This window comes from Vespa velutina, chromosome 5 (assembly GCF_912470025.1).
Source record: "Vespa velutina chromosome 5, iVesVel2.1, whole genome shotgun sequence".
NCBI classification, from domain to species: Eukaryota; Metazoa; Arthropoda; class Insecta; order Hymenoptera; family Vespidae; genus Vespa; species Vespa velutina.
In genome coordinates, this window is record NC_062192.1 from 3,315,593 (window position 1) to 3,331,657 (window position 16,065).

Sequence of the window (16,065 nt, forward strand, 5' to 3'; positions counted from 1 at the left end):
AAGTGTCATTGTCCCGGTCGAATCTCGATTGCGTTTTGAAAAGCTAATGTGAGGGAGCAACACGTTGCTGGGACGCGTGACTTTTTGCCCACGAGTCTGCTTTTTGTGGGCTAAACCATTGTGCGTTTGACTTCTTCCTCCTAAATGGACTGTCGCGTTGTCGGGATAAATATTTAACGGGGAGGAAGGTAGGAAGAGACTGTTATGTCGACATCCGTCAACATCCGTCAACATCGAGGAGGAGGTGGAGTAGACGAGAGACGCTCTTGTTCTTCCGGCGAGTGCAGGATGCTCTCGATCATATCTCACAAACGGGAGACCGCGTTTGTACGTACATAAATACACACACACACACACACACACACACACACATACACATACACACATATACATACATACATACATATATATATATATACACACATACATCTCATATACGGCCGATCCTTTACGAGATTCAAAATATATGCAGAGTCGCGACGCATGATCGCACACCGACAAAGAAGTTTCTCGAGATAAAGGGTCTTTTCGAGGAAAGAGATCGACTTGCCGATTCTGTTTTCTACCGCAAAACGGTGAAAATACGAGCCCTGAAGAAACGAGCCCAAAAACCACTATTATTCACAATTTTCGTAAACGGATATACATAACGAGAAGGAGACAAGCAGATGATGAACCTTTTTCCTTGGGAATCCACGGATTATAACGAGCGTTCGGTTCAAACAACGTTTCGCGGTAGGCTCAAGTAATTCGAGACGTTTCTTCGTCTTCTTTTTGACCTCTTCCTAGTTTTCAGCTGCAGCTCGACATCACGAGTGTTCGCTTGCCAGTCATTCGTTTGGCAGATGCCGAAATCGATGCGCCCAAAGAGATAATGGGACGCACTACGACGGATAATGGATTATTTAATAGAAGAAACGACATAGAGTGGCCCAGATTTCTTTGGGTATTGTTTCCTTAGTTTTCTTTTTTTTTCTTTTTTTTCTTTTCTTTTTTTTTTTCTTTTTTTTTTTTTTTTGAAACCATCCTTTTCCCTCTTTCTCCTCTTTTATCACTTTTGAATTGATTTCTTAACAATCGTGTTATTTCTTTCATAATCCTTTTCTACTTTTTGTAAAAGATATTTCTTCATTGATTTATCGAATGACGAACTAGATGAAAGAAATAGATATACTCTGTAAAGTATCTCTTTAATAATTAATTTCAATTTCTACTTAAATACATATTCAACGTCGGCCATTGTAGTGAAAAAGAAAAAAGAAAAGAAAAGAAAAAAGAAGAGAAAGAAAAAAGAGATTATCCCTATCTTTGGGAAAAGAAACGTATTACAGCATGAAGAACTTTACATGATCATCGTCGTCGTATAAGGAGATTGTGTATTCGTTTGAGGGCTAAGTCGCGAAGAGAGGAAGAGAAAGAGAGAGAGAGAGAGAGAGAGAGAGAGAGAGAGAGAGAGAGAATCATAGTTATCCGATACATGAACACATCTGTAAATGTATACGTGTGAGTGTGTGTATCGAAGAGGTAGGCTCTGCACCCTCCGCTTGTCGTCGGTTATTTCTTTCTGTTTACCTCCCGTGAGCTCGCGATAGAAGATACAAGAGCAAGAAAGAAAGTGAGGGAGAAAGAGAGGGTGAGACATCGTCCTTCTCTTCTACCTTTGCTTCTTTTCTCGAGCGCTCGTTTTTTCCTCCCTTTGTCACGCAGCCACGGAAATTAAGAGACTTTTCTCGTCCACCCTTTTCGAAGTACACACACACGCATACGTAAGAGGAGAAGGAGAGTAGGTGGAAGAGATGCTGGAGACGAGCGTTGGCGTGCGCGAGCGCACGCATTACGAAGAGCTTGTACGTAAGTGTGTTGAGAAGGGGGATACAGAAGCTATTGTCCACGGACACCTGTGGACTTGTGAGCCACATACGATGCTCCAGCAGCCACTTACTTTCGAGTACAGAAAAAGCTCACTCTCTGTCACTCTCTTTGTCACTCTCTCTCTCTCTCTCTATATATATATATATATATCTCTCTCTCTCTCTCTCTCTTTGGTGCTTTTCTTCGACTCTTGGTGCATAGTCTATCTTTCTACGTACTTTCTCTCTTTTATTCTTGCGTGAGACAAATCTCTTAGCTTCCTCTATTGTCGAATCTCGAATCCTGTGATTTTCTTAAAAGGAATCCTTCTTTATCTTTCAACATTCTATTTTTTTTATTATTTGCAGCATTAATCATTTTCGTTTTTACATTATCGCGAAGATCGAATTGTATTTTTTATTTCACTCGCCATCGATATCTTTAGAATCAAGCCTTTTCTTAAAAAATCCAGCGATAAAGATTATCCAATTGGAATAATTCGATCCTCGTGGCTTTCAATGTTCTATAAACTTGAGTGCTCAAGAGTGTATTCATTCGTCGATGAATTATAATAATGAGGTATGAGATCGAACGAATGATATAAATCAAATTGAAGTTTATTCGTTTAAGAAACGTATATAAAATCAAAAAGAGCGAGCTTTGTTATATATCCTATGAATCGGTTCTTGGTTATAATTACTATATAACAGCGAAAAACAATCATCTTTATCATCATCCAAACAAATTCTTATCAAAGATACAAGCGACTATATATTTTTGTAGATGCGGCTACAATGACCATATCGTTTAAACGAACGCATCTCGCTGTTTCGACAAAGTACATATATCATACGTATACATATACAACGTATGCACTTGATTAAACGCCAACATCCAGTGCTTAATTATCCATAATATCCGTTGCAACCGGATATCATGGACCATCGAATTGGTAACGGTTTGAGAAAGAAAACGAACGAGAGAGGGAGAGAGATGGAAAACAAAAAAAAATGGGAATAAAAAAAAAACAAGAAAAAAAAATACAATGCCCCACAGACGCGTAAAAGTACGGCCGTGTACGCGCGCAATTCAATCGCTGGTGAGCACATCAATGTGTAGGTACGCCGTTGGCCGATAGGTAAAAACAAAAATCGAGCCCGCCGATATACGCGTTTTTTTTTTTATTATTTTTGTTTTCTTCTTTTTGTGAAATTATGGCTCTTGCCTCGGAGATTCGCACACTTTCATAAATCAATCGACGCTTCAACATTTATATATATAATACACACACAATATAAATATATATATATATTTATATATACACATAAACATACATAAATGCGTATAATCATATACGCATGAGTGTAATATATATATATATATGTTCTCATGGTTAATTATTTTTATTCACAGGCCTGTGCACAGAGAAACATTCTGTTCCATGCTCCATCGCGGTGATTCTCTCACTTAGGCGTAAAAAGTATGCGTTTGCGGGTTCGCGCACATAGTGCATCCCTCGCGGCCAAGTAGTGTTCGCAAGCGCATCTAACACATGTTCATATACGCGACTGTTTATACGTATGTACGCGTGTACGTGTGTCTCAAATGGTAGCTACGCCTCGTCAAATTTGCACATTTATTCGTTTAACTGGTCGCATAAAATCGAGCTTGAAACTTCCACTAGCGCTCGCACTAGCATGTTTTCCATCGCGTTTCTGTGTCGTAATACACTCGCACACCCGCGCAAAAGAGAGAGAGAGAGAGGAGAGAGAGAGAGAGTATATGAGAGAAAGAGAAAGAAAGAAAGACACTCATCCTTTATTCATGACCCTCCGAAGGGCTTGATGGAGGCCCGCAGCTTAGAAAACATACGCCGATGAATTTTTTGTTTTAATCTGCTCTCTTGTTTCTGTCATCGCGTGCTCGCGCGCGTACGAATGGCAAGGGCACAATTATTTTTTATGAAGCAGTTCGTTTGACGGACCACACTCGTTCCACAAGTCTCCAGCGATTTTTGTTTTTCCCTGCTCTCCACTCCCCTCTCACTCTCTTTCGTCGACCATTTTTTGTTTATTTTTTTCCTTCCATTTCTGTCCCCCTCCCCCCTCTCTTTCTCTCTCTCTCTCTCTCTCTCTCTCTCTCGCTCTTTTCGGAAAATTTGTGAACTCATAGTCGCTGTTTCCCCTACTTCTTTTTGTTTGTTATTTTTTTTTTAATCGTGAACGACGCCGTCGACAGCGCATCCTAGGCGCGAAACGTCGAGAGGGACCCTTTTTTACGTGAAAGTCGTGTTCAAAGGTGAACAACATTGGGCCATGTCCGAAGGGAAAAAAGCGACGGAGTGGCAATATCGAGATATTATTTAAGTACCTCTATCGCGTTGATTTGAGACAAGGGAGTTATCTTTCGAACATTGAATTCTTTTTTTTTTCTTTTCCTTTATTTTACATCGTTTAGAAAAAACGGATCGAAGATCGATCTATTCCGGATTAACGGAGTTATTACGAGGATTTAAAGTATTTCGATGTTTCGCGTAATTTTCGTTACGCGTTTCCATACGATAGGTATTTCGCTTTCACGACTATTGTTTTTTCCCGGTCGTAGGTATCTCCACTTTATTGCCATAGGACAACGATCTTTCCTCGTGATGCGCGTATTGAAAATACGTCAGACAGCGAGAGATTAACCTTCCACAATTTTACGTCGAGTCAAAGCGAGAAACGAGAGAAAGATATATATATATATATATATATATATATATATATATATATATATATATAGATAGAAACTATAGAGAAAATTTCTACGATTTAAACTCTCTTCTCGGTTACCATCGACCTTTGTGCTTCTGTTTCTAATATCGCAAGAAATTATCGCTTTCGTGTAAAGTGTCCCAGAAAATAATACATTATTTTTTTTTCTTTTTTTTTTTTTGTTTTTTGTTAAAGGAACGTCGACATACGACAAGATGAAATTCGTGATGTAGCCAGGTCAAGAGGAAGAGAAAGAGGGAGATGGAACAGCTGCTAATTAACGATTCAATCTCTCGCTATGTTCGCTAGCCGATAGTTTAATTGATTCCGAAATAGTTGTTCTCGCGAAATGCAAGAGTAAAATGATACTTGAAGACTAGCGTAACCCTCGTCAGGCATCTTGTGGTCACCGGCCACATTGAACGGATCCGACAAGAAATAAATTACGGCGAGGCTCTACGCCAACCTCCAAGAATGTCCACCCTTCTTCCTATCGTTCTTTCCCACTCCCAGTTTATCCGGACGAAACCGTTCGCGAAACAATCCCGAAGCAAATCGAACACGTCTTTCTCTCCGCCCCTCTTTCTTTCCCTCGCTTCCGCCGCTCTTTCGATTTGGGGATGAACCTAAGGACAAACTTCGATCCTCGTCGCTTTCGTCCTCGTTCTTTGTACCCTCGAAATTCCAACCATCGAATACGAAGAAAAAGACCTCGAGAAATGTAATCCTTTCTCTTCGAATGGTATAGGGCTGTTATATCGATTTTAATCAAGTCACGTTAAGTGTCATCGAAATTTTTAACGAAGACGACAAAATGTATCTACGCAGCTACATACACATAAGTAATAACTTTCTAACGATAAATTTTACTTTTTCTTTCTCGCGATAACAAAGAAAAAGAATTCTTATCTCTTAATGGAAATCATTTCTCTTATATAATATTTTTCTAAAACGTCACGTGATTTTGTTGAAAAGAGATACACTATAGATCCATTTCGAATAGGACGAAAGGTAGCTAGACGATCGGCGGTCTGTTTTTCTCTCCCTTCCTCTCTCTCTCTCTCTCTCTCTCTCTCTCTCTCTCTTTCTATCTTTCACTCAAAAGAGAAAAGGAGAGAGAAAGAAGATATTTCCTTTGACCCAGGTAACAGGCGTGGCGTGATTCGGGCCAAGTTGCAGTTTCTCGCACGGGCTAAATCAGAGGGACTTTTCTCGGCTCAGTACGGTAGAAGCAATCGGGAAGTCGTGAAGAGCTCGCTCGCTCGCTCGAACGCTCGCGTGTGTATTTACTAGAAGATGGAAATGTGAGTCAGGAACATGAGTCGAACGTATGTATCGCGGGAAAAGTATCGCTGTTTTGGCGGGGTTGAGTCGGTGGCGGGAAAGTTATCGCGTAACTACACGATACTTCGGACGTTCTCAGTCTGGAAAGCGTAGCTTACAGCGGCTCCCGGGATCCTGAAAAGTAGTAGGTAGACATGCCTGGCCTCGCGCGTTGCGAGAGAGTAGCTTGTATCGTAGCTTTTCAAAGTGAGTTCTCTCTATCTCTGTCTCGCTTCTCTTACTCCTCCTCTTCTAGACTTCTTCCTCTTTCTCTCTGCTCGCTTCGGAGTACACACATAGTCCATCGGATGCATCGGGATGCATCGACGCTATCATAGCGTGTTCATGAGAGAGAGAGAGAGAGAGAGAGAGAGAGAGAGAGAGAGAGAGAGAGAGAGAGAGAGAGAGGAGGTAGAAGAGACCCAGGATTCTCGTCTAGGCAAGCTCGATCGCATCGACGGCCAACGTCGTTTAATAAATGCTTTCCTCTTCGGTACGCGAGAAAGCATCGAGCAGAGAGAGAGAGAGAGAGAGAGAGAGAAACTTACCTAATGAGGCAGAAAACGAAAGCTTCTATAGGCAGATAGATAGATAGATAGATAGATAGATAGATAGATAGTTAAATAGAGAAAGATGGATAACTGATAAAGAAATATAGATAAAAGTAGAATTAATTAAAAGGAAGTGTAAATAATTATCATAGTCGAAAGAAATTCTTGAGCATCTTTGTGAATGCATCGATCGATGAAGGAGCAAAAGGGAAAGAGAAAGAGAAAGACAGAAACGCACAGAACGCATCAACGGAGAAACGTCATTTTGTGCGAAAAACAGAAGGTTCATGGAAGTTGCTCGCAGTTCGCGGCTTTTAAGCTTGACATGGCCGTTGGAAAGAATCGGAAAAGCCGGTAACAGAGACGGACTGCAATAATTATCGGCGAATAGAAGGAGGAAAAAGGAGAGAGACGAAAGGAGGGTGGCAAGGACGAGGAAGAGAGGGAAGGAGGGAGAGTAGGAGAGATGGCGTCCCTCCGACCGCCACAGCACCAGCCGACGGAGAGGGTACGAGGGACGATGAAAAGTTTGACCGGACGCAGCGAGCACAATGCATCGCGGTCCACCCTCCTCGCCTTTCTCTCACCCCCTCAAACCCTCCCTCCAGCTAGCCCAACAGCGGAGCGACCCACCCCACGATCTCCACCCGCATTGTACGACCAATCAATATTGTTTTATACCGCGAGTCGTGAGACGAGCCAGCCCGATGGCTTCGACCGCTCGATGCTCCGCTCGCTTGCAACCGCCGTTGCAGCAGCCGTTGCACTCTTTCCTTCCTTCCTTCCTTCCTCATCTCCGATCGCCTCCGGCTTAAATTCTTTCTTTTTCACTTCCTCTCCTTCACGGTCTCTCCTTCTTATTTCTCCTTACTCAAGAACCCGACACTTTTGATCATTTCTTCTTTTATTTTTGTCCTCTTCCCGCCCCCCCCTCTTCCTTCCCCCTTTCTCCCGCAACCCTCCGGCCAAATTCCTTTTATTTCTCGCGTATTTTCTTATCAGCCTAACATCTCTCTTAAGTTTTATTAACGTATTATCTTATTCATAAATTTATAACATTACGAATTATTTTTAGATCGCTTTAAAAATAAAATCGTATTAATTCTTTTCAGAATGACTACCAATAGAAAATGGTTGATAATTATTTCCACGAAGGAAATATTGAGGTCGTCCTTTAAGAAATCTAATGTCTCACCGACGTTTATTCATTATCCGACAGGAGATAGAACCAGAGAGAGAAGACGGAGAGGTAATAACTAACACCGAGTTTTCTGCGTCGACGCTCCCAGTTGAGAGGCAAGATTTTCTTTGCACGATGACAAGAGGACGCGCAAGAACGACGCACAATGTGCATCCGCTTGGTTCGCTCAACGAGGAGGAGGATGTCGACGACGGTAGTGGAGTAAGAGGAGAAAGAGGAGGAGGAGGAGGAGGAGGAGGAGGAGGAGGAGAAGGAGGAGAAGGAGGAGGAGAAAGAAGAGGAGAAGGAGGGGGAGGGGACAGTGACGAAGGAGAAAAGAGAGAGAGAGAGAGAGAGAAAGAAAGAAAGAGAGGGAAGTTGGAGGGGGAGGATACGTTTCGCTCGCTCGATGACGCTGATTCAGGATTACTCTCCCTCTTTAATTATCCTGCCTCCTTCTCCCTTCGTCCTTCTCTTCAGCCCTCGTTTAGCAATCGTCGACGTCGTCGACGTCATCGTCGTCTTCTTCTCTCTTTTCCACGAGAAAGAGATAGAGAGAGAGAGAGAGAGAGAGAAAGAGAGAGAGAGAAGGAGGGAAAGATGGAGCATGGAACGGACAGACGGGGTCTTGCGGTGCAGTGCGATAACGAAATTATCTTCGAGAGCACGCTTCTTAGGCAGGAACCGGAAATATCGCTGGACGATAATGTCGATATCTCATAAGAACCGTCACATTCTCCGCGCCTATATTATTCTTCTCAGAGCTCGGACTCTCTTTTTTAGAGATCGTCAAGTCGGAACACATTCATCTCTTAGTCGTCACTCTGCCTCTACTATCTCTCTCTTTTTTTTTTCTCCTCGAACATCATTAAACAACTAAGATAGTAAAGTTTTGTTCTTTTGCTTTTTTCTTTTTTGTTTTTCTTTTTTTTTCGTTTCCTTTTTTCATTGTTCGAAAAGATCGATCTTTATGAAAGCAAGAAATTTATTCATTTACAATGATCAGGTACTTTCATTAGATATAGTAAATTCTTGATAATGATCAACTTAATTTTTAATGAATCTACAAAAAGAGCTGATACAATGACTGTCTCTCTTCCTCTTTCTTTTCCTTCCTCTCTCGTGTCGAGGGGCTGATCGAGTCTAGCAAACATGCACTCATGAGACACGCACGTCACGTAATTTCACGTACACATATATACGTACATACGTGTCTTTACGCATGTGTACTGCTAATCTTGCGTCTTTCTCTTCCTAGAGCGAGACGATAGATACATACGAGATATTTGAATCTTTTTATGATATTCTGTAGTTTTAAGGAAGAACGGTAATAATAATACGAAGCGAATTTTTTCAGCGTTATTCGCGAGGAAAGTTCTTTCAAAACAAAACAATAATAAAATTTTTATAACACTACTTAAGTTTTTATAGAGCGATATGTTACTTTTAACATGTTTCATTATTCGCTCGAAAAAGTATTTGCATATTTCTTTCATATGTTTATTTCTATTTCTTTTGTATAATTTTCATTTGTCGTGAAACACAGCTTTTTATCCTTTCATGCCAAATTATCTTACCTATATCTACTCCCACACATCGTTGTTTTTTCGCGATTAGGAAAATGACTATCACTATACGATTTTCAAACGTCAATCGCAGACATAGAGAGAAAGTGAGTCCTACTTCGCGTTAATTATCGGTTGGATCGCGTGCAAAGCCGCATGGCAATTTCATTTGCTCCGTACAGTATTTATTTTCCTTTTGCGGAGAACGATCAAGGACGGTGGAAATCTATTCGCGACGGAAACGGTCTGCACTTTATACGTAAACAACCTCGCGAATGGACAACGTAGTATTGAAACGATTTGCACGCGAAGCAGTCTCAACTTTAACGATTAATATCTCTTTTTATCTTCGTTTCTTTCTTTTTTTTCTTAGAAAATGTAGCGATAGGAATCACTTACGTCCACCTACGCGACCGACGATTTGTCAAATTCTACCTGCATCCTCATACTGAAAAAGAAAATGAACGATATTGAACGACTCTACGACGAACTTTGTCCTTAATCCTTCGACCCTTTGAATGACGAAAAGAAAAAAAAAAGAAAAAGGGAGAGAGAGAGAGAGAGAGAGAGAGAGAGAGAGAGAGAGAGGGAGAGAGAGAAACGAAAAAATAAAAAGGAAGAAAAAACAAAAGAAAAACGAGAAAAAGACAATATCGCACGTCGACCGAACGACATTTCCCGTTTCGAAAGACTTCCGTCGTATGATTTATCGCATGGATCGCGTGCGAATCGTGTCGCAACGTCCCGATGCTCAGCTTCAGCGAGTCCTTTATTTCTTTTTTATGTTTTTCTTTTTTCACTGACGGAGTGATTCCCTTGTATGCGATTGGCCGTACCGGTGAATCAGTCGGGGCCCAATCACGTTAGGAGAGGCCCAGTCAGCGAACATCCAGCCCCATTTACTTAACTAATCTCATGGGTGAGGTACCTAGCATAGCATTATAAAATATGTCTATGTGTGTATGCTTTATGTGCGCACGCAGCATAAAATGTAAGCGTAGGTGGAAAAAAAAGAAGGATCGTTCCGGAAGAACGTGCCGATGCGATCCATTGTCCTTCGCCATTCTCCTCTTGCTCGCCGGCCATTCGATCTCTCTCTCTCTCTCTCTCTCTCTCTCTCTCTCTCTCTTTCCTCTTTTATTCGCCTCGATTCGCCTCGTCTCGCATTCGACAAAAGCTGGTCACGCGTTCGCGCACTTATGCGTCTCTTTTCGCGCGAGACTTACGTATCTCTTTTTTCGAAATCGTGACATAAGCGGCGCACCCGCTTATAAGTTTGATCAAAATTATTTGTTTCTTTTCTACGAAGATATACGATCGAATTAATTAATTAGGGACAATTGATGAAAAATCAGTATTACATATGCATATTATTATCTTTATATAGTTCGTAAAATAAATGACTTATGAGATCTTTTGAAACTAATCAAATACTTGATACTTTTCTAACGCTATTATTCTTATATAGTTAAACGATATAATCTCTATATAAGAGTAAACGTTTCTATCACGATAGAATAAAAAGAACAAGATCTAAGAACAATTGTTTAGCTATTAGATTTAAGAACATTTAGAAAAATCACGACGAATTATACATAGTTCAGACTATAGCTAATAATATATTCAACGTTACTAATTGACTGACATCGATTAAGGACTCGCAAAGTGTTGGGGAAAATTAATTAGCGTCGCGACGGCTGTACGATATCTCGGTACGATATACAAAACGGAAGGATCGTTGAACGACGAAATGAAAAAAATGTATACTTACAGTTTGTTCGTCTTTTTGAATGAGATCCGGATGACCCTTGGGAACTAACAAATGAAAATGATTTTTTTTCCTCTCGCTCATTACCAAATGACAAAATTGCTTTTCGATTGTTCCTTTGTTTTCTTTTTTTTTTTTTTATTTTTTACCATTTATTAATTTACCTACAGCATTTTACTCCAAATAAATTAACGTTGGTAAAAATCAAGAAATTAGCCAATTAACAGAATAATTACCCGAACTTCTCACGTTTCGACGAAGTAGAGGTTTTGTAAATTGGCCTATTGAAATTGTCCGAAAATAGGGCGGACACAAATCCAGTCTAATCGAAGTGCCTTAACGAGAGTTTGAGAAATGTTACACCGTTTCTGATGGGGTTAATCGCGCTTGAACTGGCACCATCTTAAACATATGTCGATATGGAACTTGAAGGAACGAACATTAGTTGCGCGGAACGTCGCGTTTGCGTTCAGTAATTTCACAGGCGATAAGGTTTGCTCTTTGGAACCTTATCGCCATTATCATTGGCTCTCGATCGATTTCCTTATCAGCGATACTCGGGAGCTTACCATCGCGGTGAGAAAGAAAACGAAAGAGTATAAAAGATATCAAGAGTGTTTCGTGTCAAGATAAAGTGCGATCGTTATTACGAGGCGAGAGAAAGAGAGGAGGGTGAAGGAGGGGGTGAGAAAGATCGGGAGTGTGCGCGCGGGAGAGAGAGGGAGAGAGAGAGAGAGAGAGAAAGAGATATTCGTAATGTTGAAGAACCCTCAACCATCCAAAGGAAGGAATAATCAGGAGAGAGTGTGCTGGTGCGATCAGCAAAAGGCGCGAAAACTTGCGGAGAATAAATTAAATAAGAAAAGGAGTAAATCTGTAGTCGAAATACCGAAAGGAATACGGAAGGACGTCCTCGAGAGAGAGAGAGAGAGAGAGAGAGAGAGAGAGAGAGTAGGCGACTCTCGCACCGGCTCGAGAGAAAAGTCTCACCATTATCGATGCACAAAGCTTCGCGATCCTTTGATGTCGACTATTACGGGACCGTCGATTGGTGTTGAAAGAGCGAAATTCGGCACCCTCCGAGAGTGACCACCCACGTTCGTTGCCTCGCCTCTTGTTCGAGGAGGAGGGGAAAGAAGACGAGGAGAAGTAACGTTTGCTCGTAAAGGGAAATAAAGAAAAAAATATACACTTACCGCGTCGTTTCGTTCTCTCAGCAGGTGATCACGATGGAACAGAAGAAGAAGAAGATGAAGAAGAAGAGGTTAGAAGAGGGTTGGGAAAAGAGAAGGAGAAGACGATGGTGGTAGTAGCGGCGTCGTTGGTAGTGGTGATGGTAGTGGTGGTGGTAGAACTCGCTCGCGACGCAGCTCAGCGGAAAACAATTAAGGGAAGGGGAGGAAAGGGCTGCCTTGTATGATAATGCGTTGTAACCTCCGCCACGGGAGAAACGATACGGTAAAGGAAGAGGAGCCGGCGCGTTCTGCGGAGGAGGTGGAGATGGATGGAGTTGGAGGAAGAGGCGACGGTGATACCAGCTCGGATGGAGACGACTGGGTGTAGAGGGACGAAGAGAGCGACGTTGAGAAGAGAGAGTAGAGAAAGAGAAAGAGAGGAAGGGATCCCGGTGGTTCTTACTTTGCATTCCTTTGTGTGTCCTCCTGAGCCCTCCATCTACCCTCCTACAACCCAACCCTCCTCCTCCCTCTTCAAGCTTGAACTAACGCCCGAGGTTTTAATGCACTTGTCTACTCCAGATGCGTTCATAAAGATATATATGCCGTCTGTTCGAGCGGAGAGGCCAAGAGAAACGAGAGTCTTCGAAATGGGAGAGAGAGAGAGAGAGAGAGAGAGAGAGAGAGAGAGAGAGAGAAAGAGAGAAGAAGAACGACGAGCAAGTCGGTGCTACGTAACGATATGAAATGCATTTTAAATTCTAAGCATTCACCCCTTCCTCCTTCTATTCGTCCTCCTACGTCTCATCCACATTCCAACTCCTCTTACTCTACACGGTATAGCCGAGTCGAAAGACCTCGGCTCTTTGCCCGAGCAATCCTATAGGGAGGACGGCGTACAAAAGTTTTAAAAAGAAGACGAAAGAAGAGGGATGGAATCAAAGTGCGATGTTACGCGGTCACTTAGTTTTTTGTCTATGAGATCGTCGACTCTTTTCCCACACCCTTTCTCGCACTCTTCTTATCTCTTTTTTTTTTTTGCGGACGCACGTAGGAAATGTATTCGCCTCAAAGGAACGCCTAACGAAGCGTAAAGGTATAGATATGCAACTTGACCCGATCTTTTGATCATGCTTGCCGTCTTATGTGTTTTCTCTTACTTGTTTGTACGTGTTATACGTGTATGTGCGTGGTGCATGCAGAATAGATGGTAAAAAAAAAAAAAAAAAAAAGAAAAAAGAAGAAGGTATCAGTGAACTACTTCTTTCTCTCGTTTCTTCCTTCCTAAGTTTTCTTATGTAAAGATATTTTTTATATTATCCATTTGATATATATTTGAAAGAAATTCATAATTATAAATTTTATCAGAGAAGTTAAAGTAAATGCATATTTTTTGATCGATCGATCGATCGATCGTATTAATCGCATAATCATAGAAATGCGATTATTATCATCGCGTTAAAATCTCGAAAGTTAGAATTTTTCTCGACTTACCTTCCGTGTTCTGATATCCGAGCACCAACCAGCCCACGGTTACGGCGTCATTCGTCAATCTATAACACAAATTTCGCATTGGTGAACGGCCCCCTGTTAATACCTATTAGAATTCTAATTCTTTCGAAGTGACCCAACCCGTGGCTATACGTTCGATTATTCGTAATATCGTTGTGCATGCTAACGAAGCGCGATCAAGCCGAGATAAGATACGGATAATGTCGCGATATCAATTACGACCTTTTTCGCGAGAGCATTGAATCACTGTTCGATTTTGCCGAATCGACGATACGCATGTTCCTTTCTAAACATAAATGATTAAAGTTCGCCGATAAATAGGACGTAGTAATGGCTCATTATAGGTATAACAGACTCTTTTCTATTTATCTAATACGATTTCTTGATGATGACTTTTCGTTTAACGTGTCGAGACGGCGATTCTAAGCGTACTCGCGCACGCTTACGATCAATTCGAATGAAATAAAAGTGGAGGCTCTTTATTAAGCAGATAAGCGTGATGTTAATGCGAAACAACTCCGCGCCCTTTTCAAGGGAAAAGAAGAAGGAAAAAAAAAAGGAAGAAGAAAAAGGGGGGGTAAAAAAGTTGGCGACGTAATAGAAGGACTATTAAAGTCACTCGCAGGTATAAAGGATTGAATAAAGCGACGGAGTGAAACGTCGTAGCATCACGTGTGTGACGCGCACAATGCCGAGAATGTAGCGTGGAAGGTCTGAGAGTATGCGCAACGAGTCGACGTCGATTCGCATAAGATACACACGTGTGAGACACCAGCGAGAGAACTGACGTATGTCGTGCGTACGAAAGGGAGAGAGAAAGAGATAGACGTGGAAAGAGAAAAAGACTCCCTTTCATGCGAAGAGAAGAAAGCGGGCGCGAGATTCGCGCTTCATTCACCTCGAAGTCTGTGGAGGCGAGCGTTGAGGAAGGAGAAAAGAAGAGGAAAGGTGGAACGGGCTGCCCTGACGAAAAGAAGGGACGCGGCTTAAAAAAAAAGACATCTTCGAGATGTAATTAGCATGTCTTCTTCGCACAGTGTTCCTGACAATGCGTCCCTTAATTAGTATACATTTCTCTGTGGGAACGAGATGACTGGTTCCTTCCATTCGAGTCAACGACGACGTTGATGACGTCGATGATAGGTCACATGTCCTTTCATCCTTTCCTCAACCTTTTATTTCCAATAAATAGGGTAATATACTCCATGTGCATTGTTTACGAAGGATCTTTGCGTGTTAGAAATGTTTCGTCCATTTCCTCTCTTTTTATTTTGTTATCTTATCATTTCTTATTCACTCTATTTTTCTATCTTTTTTTTTCCTCTCTGCACAGTATATTTACATGCATGTGCATATATATATATATATATATATATATATATATATATGTATGTATGTATGTACATTTCTCTTGTTTCTTGTATCATTCTCATTTTCTTCTTCAGTTTTCTCTCTCTCTCTCTCTCTCTCTCTCTCTCTCTCTCACTTTCTATGGCTCATTGGCTTGCTTCGATACGCAAGGCTTATGCGACGTCGTTGTTAACGCACCACGTTCGAAGACTCTCGCAACGCACGAGAAGCATTATACCTATCGATGTGAGGGACACGCATGAATTCGCACCTATCTTCGTCTATGCTCTCGTAACACTCAGCGTGTGCCTTTTTACCGAAGCATGACCGTTAGAAATTCTACAGTTAAGCGCGTCCCTTACGCATCATTGCTGATCTTCGTTGTTCCGCGTTCCTTTTACGATTAGTGACGCGTCGATAACCCGATAAATGCTTTTTCCTGATATTAACACCCAATTAAAATTCTTTATATTTTAGAATGAAAAATATTATTTATAATCGATAAGAGAAATTTTTTTCTATTCTGTCCAAATCGAAATATCCTTAAAAATTTTCTTGATATCCTTAAAACTTATAAGTTAGAAAAAGAAGGTTAAAAATGTCCGCGCGCATACCTCATCTCGTTCCCACGCCTTAGTAGTGACTGCGCTTTATCGTCAGACGTCAGCGAGTTGGAGATCGCACGCGCACGCTATGACGCATTAACGACTCTACCTCGATTCGCAATTACCGTGCGAGCATCCACTGCCATCCTCGAGGAGACAATTGTAGGGTAAGAGATAGATAGAGATGAGAGAGAGAGAGAGAGAGAGAGAGAATTGCGATGGGGCAGAAGGAGAGAGAAAGAGAGGGAGTGAGAGAGAGAGAGAAAGAAAGAGGGGCAATGGAGGAAAAGAGGTATCGTTAGTAATCGCGATTCGCAGTCGCTGACAGAAAGCATCGTTGACTTCCGGGACGACGTTAGTTTCACGTTCGTCCTTCTCCGATAATAAATGCCGACGAAGAGAAAAAGACGGATTTGCTTCCCATCGAAATCG

The 16,065-nt window shown here is 41.6% G+C and overlaps 1 protein-coding gene across 4 annotated transcripts in view; it reads right to left on the minus strand.

The window, feature by feature from the left end:
* The window catches only part of LOC124949488 (uncharacterized protein DDB_G0286105-like), an 88,769-nt gene that overhangs the window by 58,223 nt on the left and 14,481 nt on the right, over nt 1-16,065 (minus strand). For 3 of the 4 annotated variants that reach the window (XM_047494588.1, XM_047494589.1, XM_047494590.1), the window contains exon 2: nt 13,661-13,719. The exons of the other annotated variant lie outside the window; for it this stretch is intronic. The gene's annotated coding sequence lies outside the window, so the exon portion shown is untranslated. The remainder of the gene's footprint in view (nt 1-13,660; nt 13,720-16,065) is intronic. 4 annotated transcript variants of the gene reach the window in all.